We start from the raw sequence: 12127 nt of genomic DNA, 5'->3' as shown, positions 1-12127 counted from the left end.
TGTGTTACAACTACGGTAATCCTAAAATGATTGACAGACTCTTTGCAGGAGAAAAGGAGAAAACACACCTTAGCTTTTGTTGTGCAGTATTGTGTCAGTACCCCACATGTGTAAGTAAAAAACTTTAGGAGCACATTACAGGAAACAGAATGGAATGATAATAATCTTTATTTATATAGCACCATTCATATTCCACAGCGCTGTACAGCTCATAGGGTATATACCGTATATACTCGAGTATAAGCCAAGTTTTTCTGCACAAAAAAATACACGAATCTAGAAAAAAACAAACCATGTACTCACCTTCCGACGACTCCCCGGCAGGTCCTCTTTGATCGATTGATGCTCCAGTATCTTCTCCGTCTCCCCGTGCCGTGCGAAGCAGGGATCGTGACGTCAGCCACTCGCTAACGTCCTACTATGTACGCCAGCATCAGCACACAGTATGATGTCAGCGAGTGGCTTACAACATGATCCTTGCGATGGATGGCTACATACTACAGGGGCTGGCTGACTATATAGTACAGAGGGCTTTCTGGCTATATACTGGGGAGGCTGTGACCAATGCATTTCCTACCCTTGGCTTATACTCGAGTTAATAGGTTTTCCCAGTTTTTGGTGGTAAAATTAGGGGTCTCAGCTTATACTCAGGTCGCTTATACTCAAGTATATACGATATATAAAAAAGTAAGACATTACAGATGTCTTATAATATTATATAATAATCAAATGAAACAATTGAAGTAAGGTCCTTGCTCACCAGAGACAATGAACCAGTCATCCTTTAAGGTGGCAGTCTCCAACCGCCAGGTCACGGCCCAAGACTGTGCTGTGGGCAAAAACTTAAACTTGAAAAAAAAGTTGGTACTTACCTCCGGCGCTTCTCTTCACCTCGTGGCTCCGACTTTACCTCCCCTCTTGTTTCGGACAAAGGCACATCTCTGCCATCTATGTGCCGGCAGACAGCAGAGACATTCGTCTGCCTGGAACTAGAGAGGAGGTGAAATCGGAGCAGCTAGGGAAATTGCGGTTAGGAAAAGTGTTTGGCCTGCCTGAAACAATGGGTTTTTAGGGCACATTTGAAAGTTTGGTACGAGAAGGGAAGGAGTTCCATTGAGCTTGATGGAATAGCTTTCAGGTGCCATAGCAGGTTTGAAAAGTTCCTGATGTACCAGAACAGTGCAAATGACCCTAATTTGAAAGTACACCCCTCATAAATTTTATCAATCATTATATTGAGCACTTTAACACAACAGATGTTTCATAGAAAGCATTAGCACTGGTTTGTATGAAGGACATTTTTTATTCCAAAACACTTTGCTTTGGTCCCAAAATTGATATTTGTAGAAGGGGTTTAAGAGAAACAGCATCTCCCAGTTTCTCTAGAATGCTGTAATATCTCAAATGGGGTCAAAAACTACTGTTGAGGTGCCCCAAAGTGCTAGGATGGTAAGGAATGTCTATTGGCTCTTGGAGGGAAAATTTTGCTGGAGCAGATTTCAGGTATGGAGCCCTTAAGATAGCAGGACTGTAAAAACCTCCAAAGAGTGACCCCCTTTTGGAAACTAAAACACTCAAGGAATACAGTAAGAATATGTTTGAGGTTGCAAAACCTCATTGATTACATTTTATAAACTTTTAAGGGGGGGGGGTGCAAGATCATATTCTGTAATAGATTTTTATCTCTATCTTTAAAAGGGTATTCTAATGAAGACAAGATTCTTAAATATACAATAATTTGCTGCTATTAACAAAAATACAGCATTTCATATAATTCCAACCTGTCAGTACACAATTTTGCATTTTTGTTTGGTTAGATGCACAAAAAACATAAGTTTTGGTGTGTCTATTTTTTGTATTTTATTTTTTTACAGCATTCCCGGTTCATAAATTATTTTATTTTATCGTACGTGTAGATAAAGACAGTACCTTATATGTACGGTTTGTGTGGTGATTGTAATTTTTTAGGTTGTGTGGGTATTTTATAAAATATGGGGCATTTGGGGGACTTTTATTTAATTTTTTTTGGAAACTATTTTTTACTGTCCCACTCTAGGAATTCACAAGTGATTATGTGATTGCATGTGAAGGTAATGCACTACTGTATTGTTGTATGGCAGTGTATTAGAACATTCAACCTATGCATATGTAGGATCTAGTAGGCAGCTACAGCTGGCAGTCAATGGGTCTTTCGTTTGACCCCAGGGTTGCTATGGAGACAATGGACATCGCAATGGGCAAGGGCAGAGGCCTTGGGGCAGACAGCTGGTCTCCTGCACGGATTTTACTGGCTCTGCTTCTGAGCTTGTGTGATCACAAGTTGTAAATAGCATTTTGCTAGGTGACAGATTGATGTTCTATAATAGCAGATCCAAATAGACTGATATGTAACCCTAACAAGTTCTTCGGTCAATGTACCTTTCTTATGCACTGCGTTAATTACTTTACTATGTTTCTTCCACGAAAACTTATTTGCACAAAAAAATCTGAGGTTTAGATATAAAGAATATCATGGGGCATGTGCCATTTAAACATTCTACAACCTGGGACCAATTAGGGGATCAACATCTGATCCTGTCTCAGGAGGACAACCCCCGCCCATGGAGAACCATTACAGAAAAATCAAGTTTTTAGAATGATAATTTTAGTAGATGAAAACATCCCAAGGTGGTTTCTAAAATACAGAGCAAAGTATATTTTGGTTGCTTGTGAGTATTGTTCATACCAAAATCTTGTACAAGTGTATAATTGTAATAGTAACATTAATGATATAATAGGCTTATTATGTCGGCACTGTGTTTTTTTTTATCAGGGATTCTAAGGGATTCTTTACCAAGGCAAAGATGCTTTGAGAAAACATTAAAAAACAAAAATATAACATAACAAAAAACAATTATAGTAAAAAGATTATGTAAAATCAGCTACAAATGCATCTTAGCTGTCTGTCATAAGTAAAGGGATCCACGGATGCCTCTTAAAAGACAAAAGAGATTGAAATGCTGATATATAGATCCATATTTCAGGCTCACAAGTGATAAAATAGTTCTGTAATAAGAATATTGTCATTCACTTTAACAGCACTGAATCAAAGTTTCTCATGTACTCTTACCAGAGCAGTATGAAATAAATCAAATTAACATTTACTGTTGAACTTTATTGCCTGGAAAAGAAGTTGGTGCTGTAAGTTGTTCCAAGACATGTTCACGAACTTGACAGAATATTCTTTTAGCTTTTGGCTGTCTTAGGCTCAGTTCAAATTTGCGTTCTGCAGGTTCAGTTCCTACTTCCATTATGAATTATACTGTAATTGGGTTCTACTTTTTCTATGTTGGATATACCGGGTTGCTCTTGCCTGCTGTTTAAAAGGGGAAGCAGGAATATCTTGCATCAGAAATCGCTATTATGCAAGAAATTCTGTTCATGCAGTGTGGGCAGCCTGTTCAGTCAGTGAATACAGGCCCAGCAAAGCTATGTGTCTTCCCATTGTTGTCTATGGGTCTCACGCTTTTGCAGATTGCATTCAGGTGCATCATTTTTTTGTGGACCAATTATTCATTCTGTTGCTGAACAGAAAATCATTACTTAAAAAAAGTTTATATAGAGGCAAGATGACAATTACATCATTTAAGTCAGTCTACAGATGACACACGGACCGTTTTGGCAGACAAGGGATTAAAAAACTGCCTAAAGAAGGGACCTACTATCTGGAGTTTCTGGACCTAGGAAAACAACGTTCATGTGAAAGAGGCCTTCAGCTGTATTTTTGTTCATGACTAAACCCAAGCAGTGCCTGGATTTGGACTATTTCCTCTGTGTCACTGGGGGATATCTATCGGGCTTCACATTAGTGGCTTTTACGGTGGCTTCAGTGGCTTCACATCAGTGGCCCTCAAATAATCACAAGTACTTGCTTAGGCTACATGCACACAATGTATGCCAGCTGTACCGTAGTACGGCGGGCATACATCGATGCCGCGGAGGCGTATACAGCGTATAGGCATATACAGCGCATGGCACCGTATTCCGGTGTGCTGTACTGTACCGCTCCCATACACGTATAGAAGTGTATGGGGGATGTATATTGGCCGTATATATGATGGCTGTATATATGTCCCCCATACTTGTGTGTGAATGTAGCCTTAGAGCTGCGTAGGCCTCTTGATGTATTGGGCTGTGCCGGAGCAGCGGTGTGCCTATCATATGCCAACTCCACTGTCTCTGTCTATGAAAGCCGAGCTGTCTACCTGGTCCACACACTAATCTGCACTATGGTCATCTGCCTTGCGTGAACTTTTCGATTCACTTATAATTTGTTGTCTTTCTTTAAATTTCCATCTGCATCCCAAAGTCTTTGATAATTGGTGCCAACATTGTGTAAATGTATTTCAGTCAGTATTATTAGTATATTTATAAACACATCCTGACACAGTGAATTAAATATGATTAGGACTATTTTTACATTTAGGTACAATTGTTTCATATAAAAACTCTTATTTTAAGGTTCTCTGTGTGCCAGCTGCCTGTTGATCCAATCAAAATGATTGTAAGACAATGCGTCATGAGTATGCAGGGGGCACAATTACTATTTTAGAATGAATTAATCCAAAAAGGCCCAAGGCAGCACAAACAAATAGAACCCTGCCGTCAAATACATAAGCAAAGCCATAGAAAACTGACTGTGCAAAATTCATTTGGCTGAATTAAAATACATGATTGTACAAACAGGCACTATGAAATTTAACCAGTAAGTACATAGTACCATAGTAATTAAAATAGTAAATGTAAAGCAGAGCATATAAATTTGTAATCTCCGAGGATGATGAGCAATTTATCCAGGAAAGGATTCTCGACTTTCTCAAGGATGCTCGCTGGTTATGATGATGAATGATGTGCTCAGCAAGGCAAACTCAACTTCAGCAGAAAATTATTGATATGAGACACTGTGAGACCATTACCATAGTTCGTTCCAATTAAGCTATAACCATCAATGCATTTCTCTATTAAAAGCCTAGTAAAATAATGAAGAAAAATAATCAGAGCTGTTTTAGTGATGAAATAAAGATTGCTTACTCAACAGTTCCACTGCAATATTACAGTGATGCAGGATGTGAAATTGACAGCAAAGAGTATAGACAGAAAGGTTCTGCATATTCCAAAAAGGGAGATACTTGATTAGACAATCACTATGTGTAATACTATTTAAATATATAACATCCTCAAAAAATGTGTAAACACATTAGTCTATTTTAGCCTTGGCTAATAGGGAAAATCTAACATGTTCAGGATCTGACTGTAACATCTGTGCCCATGTAAAGTATGGCAGTAGATGCACAGATGACTGTTACTTTGTACTAAGTTTGCATTCTGTCCTGCACTAGTGTGATCACTCCACTCCTGCCTTCCTAATTGAATTCCAATGCACCTTTCTGTCTTGTGTTAACTTTGTTCTGGACTCCAGACAGTTAACTAGCTGTGATGGACAGTTGCCTCCTCCATTCACAATCCTTTCCTGATATTCTGGATGACAGTTAACAAATCCAATCATTTTCTTGATTCAGACTTTGATATCTCATAAGAGGGTAGTTCGGCCTATTCACAGTGATAACTATCTTTCTTGAAGCCTTCTTTGGAGCTTGTTAGTGTGTTCTGGACTGTCATTTTTTGGCTTTTTTAATCTATGCCTCTGACGGTCTGTTTGTCTCTTGTTTCTGTACTGCATTGTCCTCTTGGACAATGCAGGCACTATTCTTCTGTGCTTGTATTATCCTGTTTGGGGTATTGAAGGGACAAGATTCGGGGATGACAAACAAGACAGTAAGCCCTAAACTGAAGCCCAAAAATGTCACCTTCCTGCTTACTGGGTCCACCCTAACCAGTGGCCAGTACCTGGTTGACCTTCCCTTCCTATTGCAAAGTGAGGACAAGAAACAAGACTTACGAAACAATAAAACAAAGTGAGGTCAGAGGTCTGGGTCACTGCAGAAATAACAAATACGGCACAAAGTCAGAATACAAAGGGGTAGTTGGAATACATAAGCATAGTGAAGCACAGGTCCGGCATCGTAACACAGTGAAATATAGGACATGTCCTATATTTTGTCATGTTGTAGTGAGACAACGTGTGCTCAACGCAAAGTGACCATACGCCATAGGCTTCAATTAGGACCGCTATCTGGCCACAAATGATATGGCCCCCATTCTGGGCCTGTGACTGTACTCTAACTAATAGCAACTGTAATAAAATAGGTAGAAAATCTTACTTTTGAAGTAGATTGCTTGTCAATTTTTGTCGTCTTTAGGAATCAGTCATGAGAGAATATATTCAGACATTGATTATCCATGTAACCACAAATCAATGTGTCTATTTTCGCAGACATCTTTCTGAATATTTTAGCATCCCTTAGATCAGCATCTATACCATATAACAGTTTATTTGGCTAAATTAAACACTTCACCTGGAAAATATTCTTTCAGAAATACATTTCTGAAAAATGCAATGTGCTTCATAAATATGGGCAAAAAATGGGGCGGTATTTTGTTGCCTCTTTAACCTACAGTATTTACATACTTAAGTTATAGGTATCTGTTTTTCTTTGAGAAAAAAAAAAGATAAGCACTATGTCAAAGAATAAAAAGAATGCTAAACCTCCCAATGTTTGTCTTTTTGGAAAACAGTTTTTTATAAGTACTGTATCATATAATATAATAGTTTCACACCAGTATGCATGTTTTTCCCATTGTTGTGTGGCATTGGACGTAATATGTTTGTGACTATGTATCTGTGACCAGTATGAGGAAATAACATCTTATGTACTGGAAAAAAAAACAAAAATAATACCGTAAATATGTTTCTAATGTGTTTTCTAATATAATAATTATGATAATAATTATTATAATGATAATAATAATTTCTTTATTCAGATAGCGCACACAGATTACACAGCACTGCACAGAGCTTGCCAAATCAGTCCCAGTCCCCAATGGGGCTCACAATCTAATCAACCTACTTTAAGAAATTATTCTTGGTCGAGTTCCCCTTACTAACAACTTTTCATCATTCTTTTCAGATAACATTAGCCGTTGTACCATGAGTCTATGGAGGCTAACAACATGCTTGGATCTGATCTCTCTGTGTTTGTTATATACTGCCCGGCTATAGTCCTCTATTGGCATCATTTCTAACAAACATCTTATCAACCCATGTTCAGTCCTTCTCAGTGGCAAAGCTAGAGTTTCAGCACAGGGGTGGGGGGCACATACATCTGAGTGGGCCCCCAAACAAATGCTTTTAACTACATTGGCACATAATACTATTTCAGTGCTTCTAGCATTCAGCAGGTTCATGAAGCAGAAGAACGCTGTGTGTTCTGTGAACTCTGCCCTTTTCACAGCGTCATTGGGGGTCATTTATTAAGGGCCCGATTCGCGTTTTCCCGACGTGTTACCCGAATATTTCCGTTTTGCGCCGCTTGTACTTAAATTGCCCCGGGATTTTGGCGCACGCGATCGGATTGTGGCGCATCGGCGCTGGCATGCGCGCGACGGAAATCTGGGGGCGTGGCCGAACGAAAACCCGACGTATTCGGAAAAACCGCCGCATTTAAAAACCGAAAATGTGTCGCATAAGGACCGCTTACCTTCACCTGGTCCAGCTCGGTGCATTCCGGCGCGATGAGTTTACTTTCAGCGCAGCAGCGCCACCTGGTGGACGGCGGAAGAACTACCTTATTAAATCCCGGCCGGACCCGAATCCAGAGCGGAGAAGCCGCCGCTGGAACGCGAATGGACCGGGTAAGTAAATTTGCCCCATTGTGTCTCCCCCATCACCTGTATCTCCTGCTACCTTGGAGCTCCCAGCGCACACAGCTTTCTTCTGTGACTTATTACTGCAGAATTTGCCACCCTGGTGGCTGTGACAGAGAACATAATAATTATAATTCTATAATTATAATTCTTTATTTTATATAGCACCTACAGATTACACAGCACTGCACTTGCCAAATTGGTCCCTGTCCCCTTGGAGCTCACCTACCAGTAGGTTTGGAGTATGGGGGGAAACTGGAGGACCCGGAGGAAACCCAAGCAAACTGGAGAGAACATACAAACTCTTTGCAGATTTTGACCTGGGTGGGATTTGAACCCAGAACCCCAGCGCTGCAAGGAAGAAGTGCTACCCACTCAGCCATCTTGCCGCCCTTGTTATATACTGCCCGGCTATAGTCCTCTAACATCTCCACACTCTGTCCCCTCTGTCAATATAATATCCTCTAGATCAGTGATTTTCAACCTGTGTGCCGTGGTGAACTTTTGCCTGAGTATATGAACTGTTGGCAGAATACTCAGCATATGAGCTGGTACTTTTAGGACTTCGGCAGTATACTGCATATAACAATGAGAAATGTAAAATGAGAAATACTATAGTCATGAGGCTGGAGTACTACAAGTACCAGCTCATATGCTGATTATATGAGCTGGCACTTGTACTCTGGCCTCATGGCCATAGTACTTCTCATTGTACCCCTTTATTTTGCAGTATATGAGCCACATAAATATCAGCACCATATACTAAAAACAGGGAGAACTTTTGAGGAAGAGCTCCGTGTGTGTCTTTCCACCATTCCTGCCAGGATATCCCTTTTGTGTTTATCGAAACAGGCCCAGGTTTCACAATGAGTGGGTAAAATAAATTTAAAATCTATATTATTAACTATATGTATTATATGACTGTTTTAGTGTCATTTTGTGCTATTTTGGTTGGTGGTGTGCCCCAGGATTTTCTAAGTATAAAAAGTGTGCTGCGGCTCAAAAAAGGTTGAAAATCACTGCTCTAGATAACAGCTAAGTGCTCCACAATGTGCCCCCTGCATATACAGATAATACACTGTGAGCCCTCAATATATTATAATATATACTACCGTATATTTCACCCTCATTAATTCATATCCTACACATGCAAATCCTAATTAATTTAGATAACAGAGCATCCCCAGTAAATATGTAGCCCCAGCACATGCCCCCCACTATTTATGTAGTCCCAGGCTTTAAGCACATGCCCCCTCAGTAAACAAGTAGCCCCCCCACATCAGGAAGAAAAAAAGGGGTTTCCCAGCTCACCTCCAAGGTCACGTTGAAGTCGGCACGGAACCCGCCTTGTTTGCACAGGCAAAATACTGAGAAAAATAAATTTGATGGTCCAGCCAACAACGGTGATCTTTCAGACTTTTATTTCGTCAAATTTCATTTATCCACAGTGTTAATCCATAGTTCCTACGCGTTTCGAACGAACTAGTCGCTCTTAGTCATGGAACTAAGAACTAGAATACCCGACGAAAGTAAATGAGCCCCTATGTCTTAGTCTGCCTCAATATGTCAATGTATACACTCAGCATATATGTCTGGAGCTTTGCCATTGTATACACTGAGCATATGCAAGAAAACTATATGTGAATCCAACCTAATCTGTACATCTGTAACATTTTAAAAGTGAGAGGAGAAACTGTTTATGCTAAAACTGCTAAAATCAATTAGGAGGGTATTGTCTATATTTCAATGATGTCTGGGAGCTCTTTTTTGTGAGTAAACTATCTAGAAACTACTATGCTCAGAGCTGGATACATAAACACAAAGTAGATCATACAGAAACCCACAGTCTGCCTGAAATTCAGATCTGCCTTATCAACAGAGAAATAAAATAGTGGGGCAGCCTGTTTTGTTTATCAGCGGTTGTCATGGTTTAAACAGCAATCAATTGAATAAAATTTCCTGATAGACGCACACTCGGCTACTGCCCAACTCTCAATTTTTGAGAGTATAATCAAGACTTTTAATATTTCTGGTGAAAAGCTTTATTACACTAGTGGGATCTTATTTCCTATACAGAGGAGTGGGCGATTTGTCGTGGTAGGAGTGATTGGAATCCCGGTACCAGTTGTATGTTTCACATTGGACACATTGCAGGGACCAGGATCATCCAGATGGATGCATCAGCATGGACATCTAGCGTAATTCCCCTTGAAGAAAAAGAAAGAACTACCTCTATTCCAAAATGCAGAACTGAGATTCTAAGGTACTGTTTATTGCCTGCTTAATTTAGTTATCACTAATGCACAATGAAGCAGAGGATATTGTCATTGTACCTTTCCTCTTGACAATGTGGAAGGGGCAGGGTCACTCAGTTATATCCAATGTACTTTTCAAAGCCAGTGCTGGGGAATAAAATGGATGGTCCAAAAGATAATTTCAGAACTTGGCTCATAATTTTACTTCCTTTTTAGATTTTTTTTTCCTCTGAGTCGTCTTTAAAGATGTCCTTATTCTGGTGTCAGCTCTCTTAAGTGAGAAACTATCCTTCGATAATTAGGTATTGTTGCCAGGGAGTCCATTAGTTGGTTTTAGTGCAGCATTGTAACACTAGAGAATGATTTTCCTTATATATAATTTTATTTTATGCTTTCTCCAAAATATATGTACATAAAAGGGAGATAATGTAAAATCTTTTTTGCATAATGGATGCTGTAAGATAATAGAATCTCATCTGTGAACTGTGCACACAGGGTTTGTATGCTATAACTACGGAGATGCATAGGTTTGCATGAAATTTAGAAGAACAGAAGAATTTGTTTTCTGTAATCAAAGTTTTTACTATAAATGTGATAAAGCTGGCTTATTGCTATGGTTTTATTGGTTTTAACTTCCATAACCCCAGCATTAATGGATTTCCATGTAATGCATGGATGAGAAACATTTAACGTTCAGTGAGAGCAATTCATATGGAACTGTGGAGAAACATCTTAAGTTTTTATGAATGGATGTAATGAGCTAAAGGGAACCTGCAGCCATAAAAATTAAACATGTATGTTTTAGAGCATGTAAAACATGTATAACAAAACTCTATATCAATCTGCTGAGCTCTTTCTGCTCTATAACATGCTGTCTAAAGATTTATATTTCATTCATTCTCTTAACTTGTGATGACCAGTCCGGTCTTCTCAAATGTGCAACTGCCTAGAGCAGTGGTGGCGAACCTATGGCACTGGTGCCAGAGGTGGCACTCAGAGCCCTTTCTGTGGGCACTCGGGCCATCACCCCAGCACATCAGACAGAACTCAAAGAATCTTCCTGTAGTTCCAAGCAACTTAAAAGTTACTGCTTTAATTTTTGGTTGGCACCTCGCAATAAATAAGGGGGGATTTGGGTTGCAGTTTGGGCAATCGGCCACTTAAAGGTTCGCCATCACTGGCCTAGAGAAAATATATCATAACAAAGCTAGTAAAAAATATTAGGTATGGAAATATTTCTAGTCTGTGGAAGTAAACAGAAGAGATAACATTACAGCCAATGTACTGTGATAACATTCTAAGGATATGTAAATAACATACCCTAAAAATAAATGAGGAGATGATATCAACACTATAGCTGATACAGAAGCTTCTATAATTGCTCGCTTTTCTTGAAGACGACTGTATTGCTGGACTGGAAGTTAATATCTCTGGAGACTTTTGTTTGGAAAAAATAATTGCCTTAGAGACTAAATTGGGGAAACAAAGCTGTCAACTACATGGTTAGAATGGAGATTTATCTTCTGGTATTCTTCCAAGCTATGCTCACCACGTACACATCAAATAAGTAATAATATTGTCTCTAATACAGCTACTTTGTTCTTTAGGAACTAACATATTTAATTTAACTATTTCTGAGATAGGGCAACTTTTTTATTACATTTGGTGTAGGGACTTCTAAGGGTTAGTTAGTGAGTCCATGTGATCTGCTCATTATTTTAACACAAATAATCTTTATTTATATAGAGACATCAAATGTCATTACAGATAAAGTAGAAATAGTAGTAGTGTAATTTGGGACAAAATACTACAGAGTAACTACTACAGGAGTAACACGTTGTAGTTCTAATGGCTCCTACATTATTTTTAAATCCTGAAGGTCACATTAGAACCACACAATGTGCTAGAAATATACTCTAACTTTCTATTAGAAGATAAAAAAATAATAAAAAATCTTACTCAATGATTGGAACTAAATACAATGTTACTTGTTACTTTAGGAAGATGAATTTAAAAGTTGACCATTCTATTCTATTTTTTAATAAACATGGTTGCATTATAAATTGTAC

Source organism: Engystomops pustulosus, chromosome 2 (genome assembly GCF_040894005.1).
Source record: "Engystomops pustulosus chromosome 2, aEngPut4.maternal, whole genome shotgun sequence".
In the NCBI taxonomy this organism is placed as follows: domain Eukaryota; kingdom Metazoa; phylum Chordata; class Amphibia; order Anura; family Leptodactylidae; genus Engystomops; species Engystomops pustulosus.
Note: the sequence above shows the minus strand (reverse complement) of the source record.